General features: G+C 36.9%; 1 long non-coding RNA gene across 1 annotated transcript in view; it reads left to right on the top strand.

Moving 5' to 3' along the window:
- Positions 1-15,716, top strand: part of LOC111929812 (uncharacterized) — a 173,179-nt gene that overhangs the window by 106,761 nt on the left and 50,702 nt on the right. The window contains exons 7-9 of the long non-coding RNA XR_015287742.1: positions 489-627; positions 6,233-6,350; positions 8,477-8,562. This is a non-coding gene — a long non-coding RNA (uncharacterized LOC111929812). The remainder of the gene's footprint in view (positions 1-488; positions 628-6,232; positions 6,351-8,476; positions 8,563-15,716) is intronic.

The following is a 15,716-nucleotide window of genomic DNA, read 5'->3' as shown; positions in this document are numbered from 1 at the left end:
TTTCATTGATGGTAGTTATTCTTTTCTGAAGGAGAGTTCTTCATTTAGGCCTACAAGGGCAGTTGGCCTCTGTGATTAGAGAAAGAGGGTGGACTTAATCTAATTAAATGTAAAGGCATCTGAAATGCAAAAATATGCCATTATGGTAGTCCTTGAGCATTCTGTTATAATCTGAGGATATGAAGCCAATGTAGTCAAGGGACTGTACCTACCCGCTCTATCTATTATCGTAGAGCAGATGTGTAAAATGGCAAATGGACTCTGTCCATAACAGTGTCTCTATCTATTAATTAGACTGAGGCAAGAAGAACATCCCAAGATTTTTTGTCTTCTGCTTACAGAGGTGGAACAGTTTGTAGAGACTGTGATCTGTATTTTATCTTCCTTCTCATGTTGCCTTTCTTCTCACCTCTGAACATTGACATAACTTTTCAGGGCAGGCATGAAGTAAGTCTGCTGAACATAAATTTTGATTTTTGTCATTGTAGCTTTGCCTGGAACAGCATATAATCTACTGGCATTTTGGATCTGCAGGAGAAAACCAGAATGTTTCCACCGTCAAAGGTCTCTTGGAGTTGTTGAAAGAAGGCTGGAACAGTCCTGGTTTTTGGACTTGCTTTTCTTAAGGTATTTTTCTTCCTATCTGATTTCCAAAGAGGAGCCTGATTTTCATTTTACATTGCCCCACCCCTGTGGCGTTTTTGACATTGGCCAGAAATGAGAAGCCTTGAGTTGGAAAGGTGTCATCAAAACAATGACTAGATATACTTGGAAGAAATGTTTATTATTTGACTTGCTGCCACTGAGAGCTGCTAATTACCAAGCAATTATGACCAGACATAATTTTTCACTGTCTAAAGCTGCCTCTTGGGTTTAATATCTGTCAGAAAACAAAAACCAGAAAATTTTTGAGGAGTCCAAAAAGGGCCAAGAGATGTATAAATATTTCCTCAGGGCATCCTTTCCTACCTTGGACTTCAAGGCCAGGAGTTTGGCTATCACTGCCTCCTTAGAAAGCATTCTTGGCTCCAGCATCCTGATCCATCTTTTCCCTCCTGGTTTTTCAAATAATCAAATCATAAAAGTAGGGGAGTACATTTTGCATTTGTAACTTCTGTGATCTTTGGATGCTTTAGGAGTCAAAACTCCTATGGATTTGCCTCAGCTGAGGGCTGCGTGTTTGACTCAGAAATCCTTTTGCACGCAAATTAGAGGGCGACCAGTGCAAAACAATGTGGTTATAATGCATTAGCTAAGCAGGAAGCATGGAGATCTGTCTCTGCTCTGTCAGGAAACAATTTGTCTGTGGAAATGGCATGGCACAGTGCTTGGGAAGACAATGCTGTGAGCAATGTTCAGTAGGCTGGCGGCTTGAGAAGGTCCTACAGGGGCACTGTCAGTGCATCAATAGGCCTGATTTATCACTGTATTATATTAATTCTACTCCAGGGTGACTCCATTCAAGTCAGTGAATTTATCATAGGGTAAAGCTGGGGGAAAATAATGCCTCATCCCTCTTGCCTTTTGCATGAATTTCTTCCACAGAGCCACATCGATACATTCAGTTCTGTCCTCTTCATGCCCAGCTGTGATAAGGTGGGAGCTGGAAGCTTCTCATTATTGCATAGAGGAGTTGGGATATATTCCTAGTACTGGCAGAGATTCTGAACCCCAAATTTGCCAACTAATCCTCAAAAATGCTTTCTGGTGAAGACAGACACATGAATCTTACAGTGTGGTTCTTGAGAAGGCACTTTCAAAATGGGATTTACTGTTGAGGTGGAACACCAGAGGCTGTCACACCACTAAGCTGAGAATAAACAGTGAAGAAAGCCTACATGAGAATGCCATGAAAGTGGGTATAAATGAGGGAGGGAGTAAACTCTTGCATCCAAACAGAGTTTGGCATTTGCCTGTAACATGTAGGTTCTTTGCCAGCATGAACAGAATTGAGAAGTGAAAATCTACCATCTCCATGTTCATCTTTCAGCAGGCTTCCAAGCATGCACATTTCGTTCAAAATCACTACCAAGCTGTTTATGATACATCTGTGCCAACTGCAATGTTTTATGTAGTCATCGAAGCCAAATCATTGTGACCTGATGTGACTCAGTTTTCTAAAAGGGTGCATCTTGAGAATTCTCATTTTCTTCAGTTCAAAGTGAAACACTAGGAAAAGTGTGGAATGGATCTGAAAACAGTGCAGCATTCTTATGCAGAGGCAAGAGTGCCATTTAGGCAAACACAGAAGAAATTCTGTCTTGGGTGTGTTTTTCAAAATGAGTCTGAAATGTTCATTGGAAAAGTGTCAGGAATATGAGACTTAAATGAACTCATTTACATGCTCTGATTTTGCCTATATCTGTGGTATTGGGAAGTGCAGAAACAAATTCTAAGTGGTCTGTTCCTGAAATTTTAGTTCACTTTTTTTCTCAGCATGGAAATTTATTTAAGAGTGTATGTGAAGTCTGGGGGCTTTTTCTCTCTGGTTTTATTTTTTCCTCCATATTTCTTTTAACATAAATTTTATACCTCTGTGTAACTTTCAAACCTGTTAAGGATATGGAGAAAAATTAAGTGAAACATTGAAAAATTTTCTCTTTTCCTTTATTTTTTTTTCCTTTTTTTGTCTTTTCTTTTGCTGCTGTTTTTCTTGGATTATAGAAAAACTTATTTATATATTCAGCTGTTTAGATATGTTCTCATGCATAGATCATGGTTTATTATGCATTTTATTCTTGGTTCCTCAAACACTGCTGAACAAATCAAGAGTAAAATTTTCCAAAGTTCTTCAAATTGAGGTCAGATGCTTTCAGGCTCATAAATCCTCCTGGTCAGTGTAAGATATTTTGATACTTGAAATTTATCACCATCTTTCTCTTCAGTAGCACTGCCTGGTTTTAACTTCATCTAGGATTGAACTGAACAGTTAAACATTGTCAGAATTTATAATCAACAGTGGGATTTATGTGTACTAATACTTACCCGTGGTGCTGGGTTGTTTTGGTTTTTAGATGTTCCCACTACACCAGACAACACCAGATACGGATAAAAATGGCTTGTGTTGTTTTCCCATGCAAGTCATGAAAGTTATTTAATTTTTTAAAAAAATAAAGTAGTTAATGAGAGGCTTCCTTCTGATGAAATTAGATTCAGTATCATAATTGATGAAATGAGGAGATTACCCCAAATGACCTTTGTTTCTAAACCTTTATTTGAAAGGAAAAAAATACTTTTAAAATGTACTTCCAGATAGTATCTACATTTCTTAGAAACTTGCAGGGCTTTTTGTGGGAAACCCCCAAACTATTTCTGTGTGGCTTTGGCCAAAATTATTTGGTTTTCTCTTACCAAATTTCAAAAAGGTTGAATAGTTGGCTTTTCTGAAGGAAAGGCAATACTTTCCATATAGAAAAGTCCCCGGTTTTTTTTAGCATCGCTTTTTTATTTTTTTTTTTTTTCCCTTTCCACAGTTCTGACAAGCTAAAGAGTACAAAAGTACCTGGAAGTACATGAAATTTCAGAGTGAAAATAAGATTTACTCTCTCTGAGTTCTTGCCTGCTGCAGCACAGTCAGTGCCAGTACATTAGGCTCACAATTTGACATAAATACAAACACAAATTAATGTTTCTTCCACTGCAGCATTGCAAATACCATTATGGCTAATAGCCACTGACACCAGTCAGTGAGGAATAGAGGCTGTAGTTGCCTAAGCAATCTGTACTATTAAAAGGATCAGCTGCCCTTTTCATACCCCTCTGCCATGATTGTTGGAGTGCTCATGTTAGTGTAAAAGGTGTCAAATAAGGATACTTTGCCAACTGAAAGCTAATAGTATGAAAAAAAAAGGAAAGTTAATGTGGACAGGAGGGAGTGGTGTAAACTGAGGTCATGTAATTTGGTTGAAGTCTGAATTGCTATTGCTCTGAAATTGCAGTGCAGTCATGTTACATGCTTGAGATTTTGGAGTGTTTGTGCCACAGGGAATTACAGATGTTCAGTTTTAAGGGGCAGTTCTGTTTAAAACCAGGCTTGGATGCTATATTTGCAGGGTAGTGTGCTTTATGGGCTGTTTCAGCAGGTCAGCATGAAGTGACAACCCTGATCATGAATCTTTCTCCCTTGTGAGTGAAACAATCTGTGCTGGCCTGTGCTGCCCTTCCTAGACACATGGAAGGGGTTCTCAGGTGGTGGTTTTTTTTCCTATCCTGCCCTGTAGACTGTGGGGATACATTTAGAGAGTCTGAAGCTGCTTTTTAGAATGTGGGAGTACAGTATTGTTGCTGTTCTGTCTTTTTCTTATTTTAAACAAAGAGATTGTACCTTCTGACTTCCCCAAATCAGGCTTGGAGCCTTCAGTTATGACTGAAATGAAGATGAAGGCTTAAATGCAGGGATTAGATAGTTAAGATGAGGATTTAGAAAATACCCATTTTTGCCACGAGATAATTTTGTGATATTTCTGTAAAGAAAGCTCTTCAACAAAAACTGGAAGGAATTCGGCCATGAGGAATTCCAACAGTGAGAATTTGAGATGTTTGGGAAATCAGGAGCAAACTGAATTTGAGGTCTTAGAAATGGTGGTATTTTTTTTTCTGGTGCCAAAAAGCAAGCCAAGTTATTTTGTCCTGAACAATCTCTAGATTTAATCTCTCTTGAAGTGCCCAAGGGGTTCTCTGACAGAGTTTTGGAATCTGTGGTTCTCCTTGGTGCTGTGTTTTACAGCTTCATAACAAAACACTGAAGCTGATTTCAGTAATGGATAAAGTGGAGTTCAGTATATATTTGATCTCTTTCAATAACTAGAAACCTTAACCATTTTGTAAACAAAGACTCAGCCCAATGTGAATATGCCTAAAAAAAGAGAAATTTTATTGGATTGTGGAAGTAGTGTATCTTGTATCTTCTTCACTTATTAAAACATAAGGCCTTAATTTCAGATTTAGGAATAAGAAAGATGACAAAGAATAGCACTAGATTGGAAACTATGAAGCCTGTGCCTAACTCCAGTGAAAACAGTTATGGCTGAGTCATTTTGATCAAAGCATGTACAGTCAATAAATTCAATAAATAGATATATATTTAAACACATGGAGGCAAAGATTACATAAGGAAACTTGAGAGCAATATTTTAAGGTGTATAAAGTTTTTTTCATTTGCCATGAAAACGTGTACTATTGTATAGATTTCCTTTCTCTTTCCCACAGTCTATGCAAAGTTGAGGCCAGAAACAGCTTGAAGACTGAACATAGTATGTCTTTAAAATCCAGCCATTCTTGTGCACATCTGCCAGTAGTGGACATTGACCTTCTCTTTCCTGCTGTGGGCAGACGTCATTCAGTTCAGGAAATATCAGAGAAGTGACACAGCTCTGGCTTAGCACAACAGTGACCCTACAAAATGTGGCCTTGAAAATCTTATTGTGCTGGCAAGCCAGGATCTCTGAGCCTTCCCCCACTGCATGCAGTCTTTGTCTACCAAGGCTAGTGACTGTTTAATTTTTGCCCTTCTCTTTTAGCTATAGATGTGACTAACAGTAGGAAAAGCTAATGAACAGATGAGCAGCAGATATTTTGAACTTTCAATATTTCTGAGATATTTAGGTAAAACAAGGCAGGGCAAAGTTTTGTATAGAGAGGTAATGCCTTTTACTAGATGAAATGATAGAACTGGAAAGAAACAGCAACTCTCACTTGATGAAAGCTTGTCACTTTTTCCCAACTTTTGCATCAGTTGCTCCAGTGATGCTTGCAGCCAGGCAAAATCACTATTTTTTTTTTTTTTTTTTTTTTGTTTACTATTAGTTATTTATTCAGTTTAAAGACAGAAGACAAAATAACTATCTGCATTGTGTAGATGTTGCAGTGTGAAGCAATTCTGAGGAATATATTCTTCTGTAAACTGTGTTTTATTTTGTGTATCTATAATAAAAAGTATTTAGATTGAACATCAAAAAAATTGGAACCATGATATTTTACTAGGAATATATGTACTCAAATGTATATTCAGGTGAGGATGCAATGTATTAACAGTGTTCTGTTTGTATCAGGTACCCTTATTTTGCAAACTATCTGAAGTTATGTCTCTGACCCCATCATTACCATGTGCCATCGCAGAAGTCCAGTTTCACTGAAGTGTTAAATTCACTGCTGTTCAGGAAACTGTTTCTTTGAATTCCCTTTTCTCTGTTTTTAATAAATCTTGGTTTTGGCTACGATCACTCTTGCCTAGGTAATTTTACAAAAATGCCTGTAGAATGCTCAGAAGCTCACCAGCTTTATGAAGAAGACCTTCAGACTTTCCAGAACTCAAAAGTTCCTCTCAGTGCCAATTACAAGACTGGAAAGAGGTTAGTCTGTTATTTTTTCGTAAATTTTGCCTGCCATCAGGCTCCAGTGAACAAACAAACAAAAAAAAATACAGAATCCTGAAGACTAAAAGAGGGCTAGAAAATGGTGTTGGTGGGTGGCCATATAATATTAAAAAAAAAAAGAAAAAGATGAAAGCTCTTTAATTTATGCTTGGCTCTTGCAGTGCATGAGGAATGCCATCCCTTAGCCATCATGTCCTTTGGAGCATTAGTCACAAAAGGAGCTGTGTGACTTGCTGATAATATCTGCACATGGGAAATCCTCAGAGGATTTGTTAGGATGCATCCATGGCTGGCTGGAGTCTCATGAGCTGTCTGGGACAAGCAGAGCATGTTGTGTGGGCAGCTCTCTATCTGCACTAAGGTGATTTTGGCCTGTGAAAAAAACTGTCAGACATGCTGGACTCCTGTGTTGCAGGTGGAATTTGGAATGCTACAGTACCTGGGTGTCAGAGTCCACAGAAGAGATTCAGTGGGTTAAACCCAGAAATCTGAGTTTGCCAAGTATTGTCTCAGATAAATTCTTTCAGCAGTTATTCTAAGACAGCTTATTTAAACATAAGGCCTTAATTTCAGAGTTAGGGATTAGAAAGATGACAAAGAATAGCACTAGGTTGGAAAGTATGAAGCCTGTACTTGACTCCAGTGAAAATAGTTACATCTGAGTCATTTTGATGAAAGCATGTACAGTGCTAAGACAGTGGCTAAGACAGAAACTAATGGCGTCAGAAAATTAATTAAAAGAATTCTTATTCCTATTAGAAAAAAACATTATGTTTGATTTCCTATCTTAAAAAAAATATCTCAAAATAAATGCAGCTGTTTAATATCTTGAGGCAAAAAACCAATGTCTTCTTCATGTTTTATGATCCATAAATTTAGTATGTCAGGCCTCTTGCACAGTAGCTCATAAGCATTTTCCACTATGTTGGGTTGCATGGTGTGCTTGAAGATGAAGTTCAAAGTGTCTGTTCCAATGGCTACTTTCACCCTGTTTGACAGACTTTTGTATGGGGTAAAATGCACAGCATAATTTCTGTCTGGTCTTTCAGTAGGAAAACTTTACATCAAATTCATTCAACTTTATTTACTCTTTCATTAATTTGTGACCTCATCTTACTGGGACCAGGTTGGGTTCAGGCAGGGGATGTGATACATTGGTTATAGGACACACTGGTAACCTGATATCCACGTGTAATATCATGTGTGATATGTGTGAGCTAGAAACATATATGTGAATTCCACATTTGGAGAGAAGCACACTTCCTAAAACATGGAAAGCGAGAAGTTAACATCAGTTCTTTTCTTCTGTATTTGTATATACTTGGACTTGGTCACTTACTAAACTGAACTTAAATAAATAAGACTTAATTTGTACTTGGTAGAAAGTTCCAGCCTCTTTCCAGTGAAAACTTTGCCATTAGGTCTTAATGAATAATTAATTTTTCACTTTACTTTCTGAACTAAAAAAACCAAGAAAATATTTCAGATTGACTCATAGTGAAAAAATTTTGTTTATCTCACTGTAACGAAAAATCCAAATGTAATGCAAATAAAAAATTGTTTCTGCTTACATTAAACATTTTATGCACCAGAATGCTTTATTTCATATCCTCATGGGTTTTTTTAATTCTCCTTAATTTTAAGTACATTTTAAAAGAAAACAATTATTTTGAAAAGTCAAACCATTAAAAACAAAAAAATATTTTCAAGGCTTTTATGCAGCTCTCTGCTATCATCCTAGCTACATTTTATAGCAAATATATCTACTAAGTGGGATTTTTTTTAATGTTGATTTATAAATGATTCCTTTAGCTGTCCTGGCCATTTTCTGATGGCTGCTTGCCATGGTGTGATGTGTTTCGCAAAGTTTTCAGAGAATTGTGGTGCATACAGTTTGTGCACCTGAAAAATAAATATGGATAAATACATGTGAAGGCCCTTCCTTATCAGTGGTTGGTGCAGGCTGCAGGTAAGGCTTGTCTTAATCTTGAAAATCTTTCATTTCCACAGGGCAAGTGAACCTTTAGGCTTTGTTTTCTGTGCTTGGACGGGAATCAGACTAACACTGCGTTATCTAATTCCTCATCTCCTCTACATTTCAGGTTTCCATTTAGTTGATTTTGGAAAGCGTGAAGTGTTTGAGAGGATTAGAGACAGCAGAAGAAGAGGAATTCAGACTATGTATTGAGTAAGGGATGTTGACTGTGGAGGGAGATTTTGGAGCTTGTTGTGTTTATAGACAATTACATTGCAGAGTTCATTTGAATGCACTGGGGTTCATAAACTTGTGTAGCCTGGAAGGCAGGGCCCATTGGAAGGATTCAGAATTTCAGTGCAAATGATTTACCCAGCTGTTAAGATAACACTTAAAGAGTTAGTGGTAAGATATTTTTTTTTTTTTTAAAAGGTCTAATTTAAATTGACAAACACATTGGAAACTGCAGATGGGCTCAAGCTGAAAAGTAGAGTGTGTGAAGTCTTTCCAAGTTCAGGCAGGTTGGGATCCAAACCTTTTCCTACTGCTCTGGTTTTTGGTTGCTTTTAAATTCCTCTTTGGTTCTTTTTGACTTCTTGTGTAAATCTAAGATGGTGGGAACACCTGGTTACAAGGGAATTGCAATTGTTTTGGTGGCTTTGCAATGAGAATTAACTTTTTCTCAAGTGAAGCCCTGATTCCTGAGCCAAATTCAGTGGCCATTGACACCTAAAATTTTGCTGATTAGCTCACAGCTTCAGCTAGGACTAGTTCAGTTCTACTAAATTTTCCAGTGTCCAAAGTGCATGACTTTTCAAATGCTTTGCTTCAGTCATTTCACAGTGAGGCTGGTCTGCTGGCAGCCCCCTTGTGATGGCTACCAGTGAAGAGGCCTCAGCAGTTGCTCTGTGTATTTTTGGACAGGGTAGAAATATTATTATTGTTAGACACTGAACTCTTCATGCTACAGAATAGACAACTATCTGAGTACTGCTTTTCTTGAACAATATTGAAGCAGTAACTAAAATTTGGACCAGTAGCCAGGAAGTCTGCAATTGATGGAGTGACAAATATGAAAGCCTGTTTTGATTTCAGCATTCCTCATTTGACAAGTGTTTACCTAGACAGTGTGTAGTCAAAATGAATTGTCATTTTTTGCAACCCTAAATATTTGATATGTCAAAACTCCTGTGAAAATAGATAAACAAAATCTGAAATTTCCAGATGGACAGCTGTACTGGAAGCAATCTACCCATGATTCAAGTTTGAAAATGATTTGAATCACTTGTTTCAATGCAAGCACATGTCTTAAAATATTAGGACTTGTATCACAGAAGACTTGCTGTAATAATGAAAACAATCTTAGATTCTATTCAAATAGTTTATGTGTTTTGATTTTGGTGGATCTGATTTTATGAAATTCTCCACATTTTCTTAGATGTCCTGCCAAAAGAGAGGAATGGAAAATGTTCCCCAATGAGCCCAGCACAGGCAGATAGACCAAAACTGTCCTTGGGCGGGGAAGTCTGCTGTATTCATGTTCTGGTGAAATCATGAAGAATGCTGTTGAGTATATTTCCTGTGACTTATCTTCTAAACTTCTTATACTTTTCCATGATGAGTACATTGAGAAGCAGCCTGAATGCCCAAAGCTTGAGTTTCCAGAGGGAGTTATACGTGCCCTCTAGTAGTCTTTGAGGTTTTACATCAAAGGGCAATCTGAAGTTAAGTAATATAGTTGCTGTTCTGTATGTGGCTTGAGAGATGTGGTTTGCAGATATTTAAAATCTCATGTGTAGACTTTAAAAGTGTAGATACCTGGAAGAGGAAACTGTAATCAATTTCTGAATCATTTTTTCCTCCCTTCTTCATTCCTATCCAACTGTGTATGTCACATGTGCCTACCAGGTAGGCATAGATGCAGAAATACTCACATAATGTGCAAGTCCCATATTAACTGTTCCTGAATGAGCCATACAAGCTCTGTAACTCTGCTCATTACCTGGAATGGGCAAGCTATTTTTTGTGTAGACTAGAGAGGAAGTTTACATCAAGATGACAATTTTGAGTTTAACTGAGGTTAGAAAGGCATATGCTCAAGCACTGAGATTCTGACACTTGTCAAGAAATTTCAGCTGCTTGTATAATTTTGTATATTTCTCATGAAAAGTTAATACAAACAGATTCTTGAATTTTAGAGAAAATCTTCCCTTTTTCTCTATGAGCTCAACCCTGAAATTTCTTATATGTCAGTTTTACATAGCTTTTTTTTTTTTTTGCTGAATTCAGTTCTCATATGTAGAGTACAAAGAAAGACTCATATTCTGTGTGAAAGAGAAGAAAACCTTGCTCCAGAGCCTCAAACCATATCTCATCTCTTGTCTTCATACAGCAACAGCTACTACCCCTACAGAAAAGGAAAGATGAAATATGCCCATATCTGTCAATATGAATAGCTGAAATTAAGAAGAAATTATTTTCTGACCATATACTCACAGACCCTTATTTCCTGAAAAATGCAATTTTGATGCTGAATTCATTGTTCTATCTTGCATAGCTACAGAAATTATTAGTGGTCATAAATTATTCATTCCTTTTAAAAGTCCACTGACTTGGTGACAGCTAGAAGCAGTTTGTTCCTCAGGTTCACCATAGATAACACAAAAAAGTCTTTAGTGTTTTTAAACTTTGTAAAATTCGTGACAATATTATCTGAAAAAAACTTTACCCATACACAGAATTGTGTGTGGTATTGGACTAGGTTTGAGACAGAGGAGAAAGAAGCACATTATGTAGTGTATTATTACCTTTTAAACTTAACCTAAATTATGTCTCTAAGTCAACACCTATTTTCATACCTGCTTTCTACATGTGACCCTTTTGTTTTATTTAATGTTCATGTTTTAAACAGAAAGAAAGAAAGAAAGAAAGAAAGAAAGAAAGAAAGAAAGAAAGAAAGAAAGAAAGAAGAAAAAATGTAATTTCCATTGTGAAAAGCCAGTGGTATCAAATACAACTGTAGTTGGTGCTACATAGATTTAGCTCATATTTCCAAATTTTTTGTAGTATAGGTCTTATGAGTCTTATATACAGTGGAAAAAAAAATCCAATATATTAAACAATGTCTTACATTTATATAAATCACTACAGCTTTGTACACTATGCAGAGGACTAAGTATAAAGTATATTGGGGGTTGGAGTAGGATCTTTAAGGATCTTCCAACCCAAACCATTTTATGACCCTCTGATTCTAGATGCTATATTACACAGCTATTAATTGTGTGCGAGTAGATTGGTATCTATTGATGAAAATCTGCATCTTAGATATGCTTTATAATTTTATGTGGACATTGAACAGGGAAGGATTTTACTGGACCATTATTTGCAGTCTTCTGCACTGAGGATGAACTGCATCATGTAATCCCATCCTTAACCTCATTATCTTTCATCATTAGACAATGAATTACTTTTTGCTCCTGCACTTCTTTCAGGAAGCTCTTTCAAGGCTTTGTGCTGCTGATTGTAAGGAAACGTGTTGTTTTTTTTTTTTCTTTTTCCTAAATTAATTCAGGCCACTTTATTTCCCTCCCAACATTACCCTGCAGTTAGTCCTCCAGTTCTAGCCTCATGCTAACACAATTCATAGAGAGCAGCCACATTCTATCTGTGCTCCCATTTTTGTCTGTCTTCCCAAAATAGACTCTCAGTTCCTGACAAGGATGACTAGACCTTCCTTCCACCTGTCCTGGTCTGAGTTCACCTGTGCACACAGCACTGTCTTCAGTTTACTGTTATCTTTTATAATGATATTAAAGCATCCCAATTTCTCTTGGAAATACTTTGCTTTTGCTGTGGGCTAGTATCATATTGTGTTTTATCAACACTCTGATGACTCATTGTAATGTTGTGATTAAATTCTGTGACCAGGTCTTCTGCTGGATCTGTCATTTCCATCTGACCAGAGCATTTTTTGTAAGGGTACTTATTAGTCACAGTACATTTAGTGAAGAAATATGTTGGCTATCATATTCAGGAATAAGTTGGTCCTACCTTATTTGGTAGCATATTTTTTTCCAGTATGTCTCAGAAATTTATGTGTCCACACAACGATACAATTTCTGATAGCCACTTTCCTTCCAACAGAATATTAATGAGGTCCTCATCCAGGTTCAGATTTGATCCATGTGAGGCAATGGCAAACTTCTGACCTTAATTCATTTTAAAGCCCTTCATTCAAATTGATTTTGACCTTAAAAGCTACGGTTTTATCCATGTTACTACAGATTTTTATTTGCAGAAATGTTCTTTATTAAACTATGGCAGTATTCTACTCCTGATTTTATTCCTAGCTTTCAGAAGATTATCATATATTTCAATATCCACTTTCCAGTAATGAATGTTAGTCCACCAAGCCTTGTTAAGGCTGTACTGTCTAATTTCAAGTCCTCCCCTATTGGTTTCACTTCCTCTGGTTTGTAACCTTGCCACCTTTCATTGGTTTCCAAATAGCAAAGTTGTCTCTCTGTTACCTCACCCATTTCAACTCAATCTTTTATAATCCTTTCAGTAACTGAACTGTCTCCATGACTACTCCTATATTCTCTGCTTATATTTTTCTCTTTGCTGCTTCTGCTGATATTTTTTTTCCTTGTTTTTGCTGAACCCTTTCAACTGTTTTTCTTTTGCCTGTGTAGCAAAGTGGGATTTGGAGAGTTGAACACGACTTTTTTCCAGTTTTCTTCCTTGGGTCTCTTAGCTTAAAGCTCTTCTAAATGGTGATGCTGGTTTGAATCTTACAAAAATCAGTCTCTCAGGAACTCTGGTAGAGGCTGTTTCCTGTGGGCTTTTTCTCCAAATGCTACCTTGTATATTTATTTTATTATACTATTTTATTTAAGGTATATGTCAGACCTGAATTATAACATGATTGGGTTCTTTTTTTCCCTGTGGCAAAATTTGTAGAAATATTGTCACTTGCCATAAAGGGATGTAAACAATTTATTCCTCCCAGTTCAAGAAACAGCCCCTGTAGAGAGTGTACAAAGTTAAGTATTTTGATTTGGCAGCAGAGCTATTCAATGTAAATCTCATGTAAACCACAAAGCCATTTTGGCTGCCACATCTCAGAAAGTGGCTTGTGGATGTAGTGTATTCACTGACAAATCTTCTCCTTCCCAACATCCTGATCCAAAGAGCTGTCCCTATGGAAATACTTCTGGAGAGACACATGATCTTCAATTGGAAACCCTTTTCTTTTTTGGATGCCTGGCTTTTTGCCAGGAAAGGCCATTTCTTGATTAATCTGAAGGCAGTATGTATTTGTCGTATTTCTGATTTCTCCAGATGCCTCTGACTGCTCATTCCAGCTGACTGGACAGCTGGCTTATTCTGAACAGAGCCAGGTAACACTTCTTTGTGGAGCAGATGTCATTGAACACAGTCAGTGCATTCCATTAAGTCTGCCAGATATCTTCTGACAGTCAACAATTTTCTGTTTCATTTAAGGGGCTTGGGAGGGTATCGGGGATCCACCAATTTGAGAACACATTTGAAAGGAAATATAGTCGTGTTTAGTTTCATCCTCTAAACCCAGGCAAGTCTGCAGACAATTCTACAATCACAACTATTTGGTTGTCAGCCCTTCAATTAGTTGCAAGAAGTGTTGCTGGCTCTAGTAGATGATACATCTCTCCCAATGTTAGCACTGGGCCATCAACTTTTAGAAGAATTCTGGCACTTTATGATCACTCTTTACCCTCCACCTTTCATGATTGGTTTGCTCATGCAAGAACTTGTGCTTACATTTGAAAGCGCAAGTATTATCACTAAACACAGAGATTTTATTTCCTTATGTGCAAATTGTCAGAGCAGATGCAAGCTGAGAGTTTATATCGTGGATGAAATTTGCACAGATTTTCACTTCTTATATATTTGAAAGTTTTGACAGCCAGAACCCTGGAGAACAAAAAATTATTCTTGTACTTCTTTCTGTGGGGGAAAACAAAAAAAAAAAAAAAAGAAAAAGAAAAGAAGAAAAGGAAAAAAAATTAAAAAAAGAAAAAAAGAAAAAAAGTGGGGACTGAACATTTTCCACTGGTTTGTTTTCTGTCTTTGTTCCCATCTACTTATCCTCAGACATTTTCATGTGGCACTTTGGCAGATACAGGTGTATAATTCATGCTGATTCTTTTGTCTGCTTGAAAAAGGCTTCTCTCTCTGGAAAATTTGACCCTATCTATTCATGGACATTTTTGACAACTCTATGTATTTTTTTTTCCTGTTGTTTCAATAATCTCTTGGTTGGCCAAAGGGACACAGTGTTGACACTACATTGGCCAAAAAACCTCCTGCAGTTTCAATTGGCAGGGTTATTTTCCAATTCCTTCTCTTGATTACTGGGACATGCAGCTAACTTTATGCAGCTTCTTTGTTTCAGCCAAAAGATGGGAACATTTTGTGGAGAGAGGAAAGTGTGCCCTCTTTACATTCTGTTTATTTTACATTTGAGGTGCCCTTGAGGGAGGATGTTCTACATCACTTCATAGTTTTAATAAGGAAGATGTCAGATTTTATTTAACTGAGCATTATTAAGTGAAAGGATACAAATGCTTCAACCCAAACATCTTTATACATATTTTCCAGCAACTTGCTTCACCACATCACTTTTTCAGAATCTGTAAATGCAACACACTTTAATTACACATAATGTGATGTAATGAAGAGCTTGTTAGTCTTCAGCACAAGTAAATAAAAGAAAGCAACTCAAAAACCTTGAATTTAATTTGTGTTTTTAACTTGCATGTTTTTCTGTGCATATCTTAACATCTACTGAGTGTTCCTCTCTTGCCTACTGCTATTTTTTTCTGTGGTGCTTTTCCTGATGTACTCTGTGAGCTTGGAAATAAATAGGTAGAGGGGAGAGGAGGTAAACTGGGAAAAAAGAGTTCTTGTCTTGTATTTACCTACCACTTGCAGAGGTGGAGACTGGCCCCTTTCTGATACAGTGTTTTAATTTATTTTTTAATCTGCTTTCACGTTGGTTTTTTTTTTTTAATGGCTCATTCCTTCCAGCTGAAACACGGAAGGCAACAACTTTGATGTTCAGAGAAATCACTTGGCACTGAGAAATGACCAATGACTTCTTACAACAAGGACAGGCAAACCCTACTGGGGCAAATCTATTGCAAAAAAAAATGAATTTTGGCTGATTAGACTATTTTTTTCCTTTTGTATACATTTTTACAATAATATTTTCATGTATATTTTGTTAAAAGCTCAACACCCTTGTCTTGTTTATCTTACCTTCTAAAAGATCTTCTTCACATTCTGGTCTCTAAATCTTGTAAAAATTGTCTCAGCATGACATA

The sequence above is a fragment of the Cyanistes caeruleus genome, chromosome 6 (assembly GCF_971803275.1).
Source record: "Cyanistes caeruleus chromosome 6, bCyaCae1.hap1.1, whole genome shotgun sequence".
NCBI lineage: Eukaryota > Metazoa > Chordata > Aves > Passeriformes > Paridae > Cyanistes > Cyanistes caeruleus.
The sequence above is the reverse complement of the archived record's forward strand: the minus strand, read 5'-3'. Positions and strand labels throughout refer to the sequence as shown.